The sequence below is a fragment of the Antedon bifida genome, chromosome 2, assembly GCF_963402885.1.
Source record: "Antedon bifida chromosome 2, ecAntBifi1.1, whole genome shotgun sequence".
Lineage (NCBI taxonomy): Eukaryota > Metazoa > Echinodermata > Crinoidea > Comatulida > Antedonidae > Antedon > Antedon bifida.
In genome coordinates this window covers 25256685-25266077 of record NC_136227.1, presented here as the reverse complement: position 1 = coordinate 25266077, position 9393 = coordinate 25256685, and the positions used below count along the sequence as shown (strand labels likewise).

Genomic DNA, 9393 nt, shown 5'->3' with positions numbered 1-9393 from the left:
TTATTCCGAATCTGGATAAAAAGATTGAGGCTTCTTTGTCAGATATTGAGTTTAGTGTAGAAGATATTCATAAACGGTTGTCTAACTTAGTTATAGATAAGTCAGCTGGCCCTGATGGCTTTCACCCACGGGTTTTGATTGAATTAAAGGATCAAATTGCTTACCCTCTCAGTCTAAGATTCACTAGATTATTCAATGATCAGAAGGTCCCTCTATCGTGGAAGGAGGCAATTGTAATACCTATATTCAAAAAAGGCAAAAAGGAGGACCCGGCTAACTATAGACCGGTTAGTTTAACGTCGGTCATAGGGAAAATGATGGAAAGGATTATTAGGGATAAACTTGTAATGTATCTTGAGAGTAATGGTCTTTTGTGCAACGAACAATTTGGATTCAGACAAGGTAGATCATGTGCATTACAACTACTTGATGTCCTGGAGAGTTGGACTACTAACCTGGATAACCATGATAGCTTTGATTGTGTCTATTTAGACTATAAAAAGGCTTTTGATAGTGTGCCACACCAAAGGCTTCTAGTCAAATTGAAAGGTTTTGGTATTACGGGAAATCTACTAGGTTGGTTCTCTAATTATTTGTCAAATAGAACGCAACGAGTTAGCGTCAATGGTCAATTATCATCACAGGCTCCAGTATTAAGTGGAATTCCACAGGGTAGCGTTGTGGGCCCAATCTTATTTTCAATCTTCATTAACGATTTACCTGATGTTGTCGAATCTAGTATACGTTTATTTGCAGACGACACTAAGTTGTATAGAGTGGTCAATAACATTGATGATGCGGATTTATTTCAGAGAGACATTGACAGTGCTTCCCATTGGTCTAATGTTTGGCAATTGCCATTTAATGACACTAAGTGTAAGGTATTTCATTATGGTCGTGATAATCTTAAGTTCTTGTATTCAATGGCTGGTAATTTACTACATGAGGTAAAGCAGGAGAAAGATCTAGGTGTTACCTTTGATCCTAGTTTAATCTTTAATTTGCATGTAGCGGATATCTGTAAAAGAGCTAATAAGAAACTAGGAATGATTTATAGATCTTTTAAATTCTTGAATAAGGATGGATTTTTGAAGCTGTATAAGTCTATTGTCAGGCCAACGCTTGAATATTGTAACACTGTTTATAATCCTATTAGAAAACGAGATCAGGATGAAATAGAGAAGGTCCAGCAAAGAGCAACAAGATTGATTCCTAGGTACCGAAATATCCCTTATGAACAACGTTTGAGAATTCTTGGTCTTCCTACTATGAGATATCGAAGGCAGAGAGCGGATATTATCCAAGTTTTTAGGATTGTTAAGGGTTTCGATCGTATCTCGATCAACACATTTTTTGAATTTGATCTAGAATCTCGGACCCGTGGACACACATATAAACTCAAGTTTAAAAGCTCTCGTCTTAATATTAGGAGGGACACGTTCTCCAGGAGAGTTATTCTCTTATGGAATGCTCTGCCTACGGATGTAGTTTCATGTGCTACGGTGAACTCGTTCAAAGCAAAACTTAACGTCGCATGGTCTAACCACCCGCTGAAGTTTTCACCCTATATAGAATATGATTTTATTGCTAAGAGGGGCTTTTAAGCACTGAGTGCTTCGCCTCGATCCCGTAGACGAAAGTGTACGGGAAACAAGTAAACAAGTAAACAAGTAAGTGGCAGGCAACACTATACCGAGTTATCCGATGATGGGAGCTTAGATACCGATAACCATGGCATGCATCCTATGCCTACACATGACTCACATGGAGATTCGTCTGTTACAATGGCACCGCATATGGGAATGTCGGCTCATTATCCAATACCCAGTGACGACGTAACTGTTTCAACAGTAAGTACAAATGGGAGACAGCACCATATGGCGACACACAGCTACACACTGTCGAGTTCAAATCAGCCCAAACACGAGTCGCATCCACATAATATCCACCTTATAAATGCAACTGCGCATTCGGTTACCATGCGCATACTGTCGTCTTTGTCTGGTAGTGATCATGGGGGACAGCAACCAATGCCAACACACGAAATGCCACCCGTGGCTACACACGAAGGACACAAAACCGTACACCAGACACAATTAGTCGGCCGTCTTGTGAATACAACCGATTCTTCGTTTGTTATGCATACACAGTCTGGTTCATCAGAAACGTCCAATGGAGAACATTATATGCAGACTCATAGACCTATGGCACCCTTGTCCACTAACCCTCAACCTGCAATTACCCTCAAAACTGCTGAATCGGGAACATACACCCAATCGAGAAATGGAGAGGTGGTACATGTACACCCCACAAATCAAACAAACACTCCTCATACGTCAACTGTCGAAGGCTTGCGAACAGGCACATCTGCAGGGTTTCGTCTGACGACAAATGCGCGTCCATCGATGACAACGGAAATGACAATATCAGCAAATATTGGCAATCATGATGCTTATTTTATTTTATGACAACGCCAAGTTCCGATGATTCTATTGACACCTTTGAAGGTGAGTGAAACAAATGTTATTATTCTCTAACTCCCGCTGTTCACAGTAAAAAAAAACAATATTCACATGCATGAATAATAAAATCATGAACATTCAAATTAATAATCTAGAAAAATAGTCTGCAGATATGTTTTAATTTTTGATTCAAGGAACAATTAATAAACTAATAAACATGACATTTTGTAAACTTGAACAAAGCAAACATTTTCCGCATTAAAGAAGTAAACAATAACATAGATCGCTGTACCATAATTTCCGTATACTGTATGAATTTTTTTTTTGATTTTTTTTTTTATAATGTGAAAGATTTTAGATAAGAATAAATATTATAATAGATAATGTATGTTGACTTTTCCAATGGAAACAAAATAAATTTAATCAGCAACCCCATTGACTTTCAAACAATGGGCTCCAGGTTATCCCAATTCAATTTGGGGTTCAAGAAATAAGAACCATTGTGTTACATTAAATGACAAAATGTTGCTGTTTATTTCGCTATTAACCAGTCTAATTGGGATAGTAAAATTTATTTTTGAGGGATAAAAATCATCTTTAATATAACTTAAGAAAGAATAACTATATTATGTAGTCTATCTATTATATTATTTTCTTGTTAATAGATTCAATTAATTCTAAACTGAACAACATTTTGGTGATAACGTCACTCTCGCTAATAACCAGCCTAATTGGGATATTGGAACTTATTTTACGGCTAACGCAAGTGTTTGTTTGTACTGCTGCTGTGCCTATGTAAACGTGCGTGCGTGGGTGCGGACGCACCCCCGCTCTCTATTTTTCAAAATTGTCTTAGCCCAGCACCAACCATAGTAGGGCTGGTCCTGGAGACTTAATTTCTTGGAACGTACTGTGGTAGCAGCTTTGTTTTGTCAAAATTTTCTTTGCTCAGCCCCAACCATGGTAAGGCTTGTCCTGGAGACTTATATATTTTGTTTCATATTTTGAAGTATAATCCAATAATTTCCGAGGAACTAGCAACTTAACTATATTTTTAAAATTTAGCTCCATCCCAACCATTGTGGACTGACGGAAGTAGCATTTACAATGCTTTCCCCAGACACCAACCAGCCTACGCCTCTGATCTTAATGAACTAATTTATATTTTTGTTTTGCAATTCTTGGTTTTAGAAAGCGGTGTCCTATAAGCAGAAGGTGTAAACAATGGGTGTTGTCGATTAAAGAAAAACGAATCATAAGGAAAATGAAGGTATAACTACTAAATTTTGTTGTTGACTGTGTTATCTATTCGTGTGTTCGTAATTCGTCCCTGTAAATGGCATATATGCCACATATATTCGGTCAGGTGCTTATTTTTTTGCCTTGCAGTAGAAAACCTCTTCCTTTGGGACATTTTTTCATGTGAAACGAACAAGGAGTAATATAATAAAACACACGGTAAACTCCTATTCAAGCGACATCACAATTAGGGGGAAACTTTGCTGCGTGACTCTTAATAGGGGTTAAGTATATCGGCGACCGTTTTTCTTCAGTTCGAAGATGGTAATGGTGGGCGGCCATCATTATACAATTACGTTCTTATAATTCAATTCACATTTATTATCCCACACTGGGAAATTCATTTTGTCGTTTTGATTAATATCAGAAATGCATTAATTTACTTTCAGTGTACATTAAAACTATAAAGAAATGGATGACTGGACTTGACAATCCTGCTTTCGCTTTTAACCTTCATGATGAAATTCATTTTAGAAGAAACACACTGCCACTGACTTTGTATAATTTGAACCGTAAAGAAAATAATGAATTCAGCTGGTTTGCCGTACCACCGTTAGAAAACGTATCATCAGCAATAACACCCGGTGATGTTGGCCTACATCAGCTAGACATAAACGACTTTCAAGCAGATGATCTGTCTTTGCTAACAGCAATGAACTGCAGACAGCTTACATAACATGTACACATTTTGAACAATCTGGATATTAGAATTACAGTTCCTCTGCCTAAATCCATTTTTAGTTTTATAAAGTAAAGATCTAATAATTGTTAATAAAGATGCATGCATTATTTTAATTACGTAAAGTATGACTCACTTAATATTGTATAAAGAGAATTCTGTGAAAGTAATTTTTAATATTTTTATACTTTTCATAAAAATCGTATCATGGAGTACTAACCCGTCTACTAGAGATATTGGACAAGTAACGATCTTGCTTAACTTCCAGTCTCTATGCTAAAGTAAACAACCAACCAAAGTAAGATAATTTAGCTAATGTGTTTAATAATTATATTCATTGGCCTATCGTATAAACTCGAGAGACAAAATCGCGGATGTTACGCCGAGAGACTCCATCATCTGCTGTTCGACTCTTGGATAAAGTTCTTTGTTTTTGTTATTAGAAGAACACTGATTCGATCATTCTTCTTCACCTTCTCCGATGCTATCGTCTAAAAAATCTTAATGAATCTATAAAATATTTTCCCCTTGATGTTTTTGTTGAATATGCCATAATATCACATAATATTTATTCACGTTGACCAAAAATTGAATAGAATCAAACTGTAATGTAAAGCAAACAATACTCAAATTGACTGGAAATCCATGTTTTTTTGGGGTGGATTAAATTTAACCGTTTATTTTGTCTTTTTACAAGTGAAATCATTTTTTATATTTAAGTGATTAACTTTATTAAAACTGTGAAATAACCTATTTAAAGTTTTTTTTATTATTATTTGTTATGATTAATAATTGTTTTCATATTTGCTTTTCCGTTAAAGTTTTAACTTTGTATGAGAAAGCATTAATTCCACTTTTTTGTATATCTTAAGTAAAATTCGTCCTCTGAAAAAGGGTTTAAGATTATTAGATAATAACGCTCACATTTGGTTTCCCATAAATAAATATTTAGAATAATATATATTTTTATTGATTTTGTTTAACCATTTTCTTTTTTTTCAATTATAAAGTAAGATTTTTTAACAGCGATAATTACCTTTTGATTGGTCTTAACATTAACATTGATCAAGGGCTTCTCTCGTCCAGTGCCCACCTTGAACAGAGAAAAGGCATGGGCTAACATGTCTGAGGCAGATACTAGATGCAGGGGCTGCCATAAGAGTCAGCAGTGCTGATTTCAAATGCCTAACGGGACCCCAGCTCCATGATATACAGCACCCGATATTCCCAGATGGTTTCCCATCCAGGCCCAACGTTGCTTAACTTTGGTGATCTGACGAGAACCAGTGTTTTAACGCCGGTGTTAAAGCCGTATGATGATAAAGATTATATCATTGCTTGTAGAGATCAACAAAAAATCAAATAAAAACCATATTAATTCATATAATTAGTAGTTATAAAAATAATATATTTATAAGCGGAGGTCCAAGTGCCAAACTGATGCTTCGTTAACATGTCTCATTGCCATGTTTCTACACACTCAGCACACCAAATTGCAAATTTACTGCGGCCACCTTGAAATCCAAGATGGCGGCAAAAATGGCCGCCATTTTATAGTGATGCACTTTATTGTTCATAACTTAATAAATATTTGATGTATTTTGTTGACTAATAGCTAATTATATTATCTATTCAATACAATATTTTATTTTAGCTTTATTGAAATTAAATTACTTTTTTAAAGCAAAAATATAGAATTTTAACAAAAAAATCAGCAAAATCTCTGATATACGATATTTATTATGTTAATTAAGGCAAGAATCCATAATTATTTTTTTTTTCAAATATGCAAAAAAATTGACCCTATATATACTAGAAATAATGTCTCAACTACATGTGCTTGTGAAAAGGCAAACATAAGTTATTAACGATTACGTTTGGGTACTTAACAATGGATTTAACAATGTTTAGTAAAATTGTTGTTGAGGGCGCTATTTAAGTAAGATATAGGTACTCTATTTTCGGTTGTAACTCATTAAATACTTAACCGATTATGATGAAAATAGATTTATTCTATAGATAATTAAACCTTCATCCTTATTAATTAATTAAAAGTCATGTTAGATAATGAATACCTATGAAAAATGTGCAAAAATCAACAAAAAAGTTGAGCGTCATTTCTAATGAACAATATCATACTCAGAACATGGTGTAGTTGTGGAGAGCCAGAAAGGGGTTACCTGCACCCTCTAGCAAACTATGCCAACAATGTGTTTTTTTTTGCTTCCTTATATCAATACAAATCAATTTGTTGCTGTTGGCTGAAAAAAAATTGGGATGCTTGGTCAGTACAGGGGCCAAAATGTCAATATTGTCAAAGTTAAGACTTTGTGTAACTTGGTAACTATTGGGTGTGTTGTGCCAAACTAATCAGAAGACCCATATTTCTCTTCACTCTAATGGGAAACCCTTTTCTGACCACTGGTCAAGAAATTGGCCATATGAATATCTCAGTAACCACTGGTCAGAAAGTGATAATTGTGGTCTCAAATTACTCGCAAAGTATAGTTCATATTTGTTCTAATAATAAAAAAACATAAAACTGTCAATAAACCCCTAATTTTGACCTTTGACATACATATAGCCGGCACAAACATTTTTATTTTAGAGCACACTTTTCATATCTCAGAAATTGTTGGCCGGATATGGTCGTAGTTGGTGTCACAATACATATTTCTATTCATTTTAATGGACAACTTTTGCCAAAAATGACCGTGAAACTTTATTTCAATACAATACATATAAATATCTCAGCAACCACTAGTCAGAAAGTTATAATTTGGTCTCAAATTACATGCAATATATATATTTATAGTTTCTCTAATACAACAGAAATACACAAAATGTTGAAAAACACCTTATTTTGTGCTTGAATCATGAAATGTTGACAGTGGACATGTTCAAGGGGACACTATCCTGTATATTTACGCCTCATATTTATTTCAGTCAGTTTTATCATGGTGAAGCGTGATGAAATCATTAAAAATTGGCGAGTTGGGTATAAATTGAAATCTTGCTGTGTTTTTGCATGCTGTATTTAAATGTGCAAACAACAAACATCATTTATATTGAAAATAATTTGACATTTCCTTCCGTATTGTACACCATTATTTACTTTCAAATTTCAACTTAAATATTTTCTATGAAATAATGCAATTTCATCTAATATAGTAATTGTACATAAATAGATAAATAAACTAATTGTATCAATGTTCAATTATTGAAAGCAATTTTGAATAAAGATGTAGATAAATTGTTAGGCCTAAGGCATTTCTAAATAATAGAACCTGACCATGTGGTCAGTTTTTTTAGATGACAACTCCTGACCACAGTAGAAATTTAGGTCCAAAGTTATAATGTATAATATTAAATGTGTAATGGTCTACTATAAGTGCTTTAAATCACCACGACTATAATCTTATTCAAATTCCTAGCCCTGCTAAATGCTGATTCTAAAAACGTGTATAGACTAATTATGAAGAAGAGAAATATTATCAATGTTTATAACATTCTTTTATAGATATTATGATAAATTCGTATTACTATTTCAAGTCATAGAGTGCACAATGCATAGTTATTGCCATGTTAACTACGCTATGTTCATCGTAAGATCCAAGCGCATAACACACCATAACTGAACTTGAAAAGGGTTGAATCTGGAACGATGTACAACTGTCAAACGAAAGACAGAACTGCAAACATCGTGTTTTACTTCCAGTTAGCAGCTGACCAATTTTCAATACATTTATGTTTTTGGCAGTCAGACAATTGTGCGGACCTTTCTCAGAAATTATCGCAATGTGTGTTGTGTCTTGGTCTACATAAGAAAAACAAAGTGAATTGGAATGTGAAAGTTATATAAATTAGATTTACATGTTTCTGTTTCAGTTATGATCTGAATGATTTTTTTTAACCATATTAATTAGGGTGATCCATCCAGCAATTGCTGAACATTATGGACCCTCAGAGGTTCACAAGACAAACATAGACAAGATTCTCTACATAAACAATGTAATTTTGTCTTTAGAAAAAATCCTGCCATGTGACAGGACTTGAACCCAGGACCCTTGGAGTGGTAGCCAAGCACCATAACCACCAAGAAATTCAGTGCATACAGATTTCATACATTTATTACTTGTAATGAGAAAAACAAATTGATAGTGTATTCCTCATCTGCATATGGGCCTAAAACTCAACACTAACAGTTAAGAATATCAACATAATTATTTTGTTATTCGTTGAACAGTCAGCCTTTGATTGAACATGGGAATATCGTGACATAACGATCTTTTTGATTGATATCCGCATTTTTTTTTTATACACCAATTTCTTCAATTTATAGATATAAATAATAAGATAAGATGAACTTACCCTTTTCACAAAAAAACGGACGTTCTTCCGAGATACAAGGTCTATCATTCCAACGACCCTCTGGTTCGCATAACATTACAACGCAATCTTCATCTACTTCATGATTTGGTTTACCTGGGTTCCAATCTCAGAAAAAAATAATTTAAAAAAGAGATAAATAGGCTTAACCGTTTCCTTCACATAAACATAAAACAACGTTGCCGGGTAGACGTCATTATATTAGAGTCATCCACTGAATGTCAGAATCAAACAATTAAACAACTAAAATTATCTCATTGCTTCACTACCTCATCATGGAAATTGTTGTCAAAGCTAATGTTAGATAAGTAGGAAGAAGTAACAGAAATCATCCTTACCGGAAAACACCAATGGTTCAGTGTTTATCCACTCGAATGTCATTTCAATATTGATGTCATTCAGACCAATCCATGTACCGTCACAGTCGTCCCTTTCAAGATTACGAATAAACTCCTGTTCATCTGCTGAAGTTATAGAAGCTAACAATGCTTCCTCTGCCTCACACTTTTGCTTTGCGCTGTGCCAAGTACACTTTTCACTGAAGTATTTGTAGCAGCTTCCTTC

General features: G+C 34.4%; 1 long non-coding RNA gene across 1 annotated transcript; it reads left to right on the top strand.

Moving 5' to 3' along the window:
* The first annotated feature begins 2105 nt into the window (after positions 1 to 2105).
* On the top strand, positions 2106 to 3732 carry LOC144858798 (uncharacterized). Its single transcript, XR_013616662.1, has 3 exons — positions 2106 to 2507; positions 3128 to 3425; positions 3654 to 3732. It is a non-coding gene; the product is annotated as an uncharacterized LOC144858798 (long non-coding RNA).
* The last annotated feature ends 5661 nt before the right edge of the window (positions 3733 to 9393 follow it).